This window comes from Cervus canadensis, chromosome 13, assembly GCF_019320065.1.
Source record: "Cervus canadensis isolate Bull #8, Minnesota chromosome 13, ASM1932006v1, whole genome shotgun sequence".
Classification (NCBI taxonomy): Eukaryota; Metazoa; Chordata; class Mammalia; order Artiodactyla; family Cervidae; genus Cervus; species Cervus canadensis.
This window is the reverse complement of record NC_057398.1, coordinates 34,106,562-34,108,440: the sequence shown is the minus strand read 5'-3', so window position 1 is coordinate 34,108,440 and position 1,879 is coordinate 34,106,562. Positions and strand designations below refer to the sequence as shown.

General features: G+C 46.6%; 1 non-coding gene across 1 annotated transcript; it reads right to left on the bottom strand.

The window, feature by feature from the left end:
* Positions 1-827: 827 nt before the first annotated feature.
* TRNAG-CCC lies at positions 828-900 on the bottom strand. The gene has a single exon. It is a non-coding gene; the product is annotated as a tRNA-Gly (tRNA).
* Between the last annotated feature and the right edge of the window lie 979 nt (positions 901-1,879).

Below are 1,879 nucleotides of genomic sequence, written 5' to 3'. Positions count from 1 at the left end.
AGCGCCGTAGCTGGGGTTAGACTCGCCCCAGAATCACCCTCACTGCCTTGCCGCGCTGGCACCTGGTGGTCTGCGGAAACCCAGCTGGGAATGTCAGTGAGAATCCCTATGCGTGGCTCTCCTTGTGATCTGGGTTTCTCATGATACAGTGGCTTCAGGGAGGTAGCTGCTTACACAGTGACTTAGGTCTCCAGAGGTGAGTGTCCCAGTGAAGGATTATCTTTTATGACCCACCTGCAGGAATCACACACGGTCTCTTCCCCACGTTACATTGCAAGTCACACGGTGGAGGAGTTTTGTTTTATTTTGGATGCACTGAGTCTTTGTTGCGGTGTGCAGACTTCTCCAGTTGTGGCATGCGGGCTTAGCTGCAGCATGTGGGATCTTAGTTCCCCAACCAGGGATCAAACCTGGGCCCCCTGCTTTGGGAGTGCAGAGTTTCAGGGAAGTCCCAGTAGTATTGTTTGTTTTCTTTTTTTAAATAAGGTATTCCTTAAAAAAAATTTTTTTTAATTATTTATTTTTGTCTGGGATAGATCTTCACTGCTTTTTGCATAGGCTTTCTCTAGTTGCAGAGAGTGGGGTTACTCTTCCTTATGGTATGCGGGCTTCTCTTGTTTCGGAGCATAGACTTCAGGCTCGCAGGCTTCAGTAGCAGCAGCAGCAGGCTCTAGGCCTCGCAGGCTTCAGTAGCAGCAGCAGGCAGGCTCTAGGCCTCGCAGGCTTCAGTGGTAGGGTTAGGGTTAGGGTTAGAGTTTGCCCAGCTCTGGAGCTTTAGCTCAGTAGTTGTGGTTCATGGGTTTAGTTGCCACGTGGCACGTGGTATCTTCCCAGGCCAGGGATTGAACCTTGGCCCCCTGCATTGGGAGTGCAGAGTCTTAACCACTGTACCACCAGGGAAGTCCCTAGATGCTATCTTGTTCACACAGTTTGTTCATACAGTTGGCTCCTGAGATTACTGGAGGGGAAGCTAGAGAAGGGATCTTGTGATCTCTTAGCTACTTATTCTTCATCTCTACTGCTTTGATCTTTGGAGAGAACCAAGGGGTTAGGCAAGATATTGCTTGATCAAAAGATTTGAAAGGTGTGTTTTGGACTAGAGATGAGTAGAGCAAGGGGATGCCTGGTTTAAGGTCAGTGGCAATATAACTTTGCCAAAGTGACAGGACAAAAGGGGGCTTCTGCAGAGAAGTCTTTCCTGTAGAGAGCTCTTTCCTGTCAAAAACTGCTTATGAGAGGGACCACCCACCCCCTCACAAGATACATCAGACCCCAGAATCTGAGCTGCTACCACAATTCTATATTGAATTCTATATTTTTGATCCAAGTAAAACAATTTCTAGTAGTCATGATTCTTAGAAAGAAATAATGTCTCGACTTTCCTGGTGGTCCAGCGGTCAAGAATCTGTCTGCCAAAGAATCTGTCACTTTGGCAAAGTTATATTGTCACTGACCTTAAACCAGGCATCCCCTTGCTCTACTCATCTCTAGTCCAAAACATACCTTTCAAATCTTTTGATCAAGCAATATCTTGCCTAACCCCTTGGTTCTCTCCAAATCTTCCCTGGTCCAGGAAGATTCCACATGCCGCAGAGCAGCTGAGCCGGTGTACCACAACTACTGAACCCATGGGCCCTAGAGCCCCTGCTCCGCAGCAAGCGAAGCCACCACAATGAGAAGCCTACACACAACTAGAGTAGACCCTGATCACCGCAAATAGAGAAAGCCTGCCTGCAGCAATGAAGACCCAGCACAACCAAACAACAAAAACAAAAGAATAGATTAATTAATTAAAAAAAGAAACAATGCCCCAAAACAAAAACATAACCCCAAATCTTCTGACTTTTCTCTAAACTCATGACTAAATTCCTTTTGATTA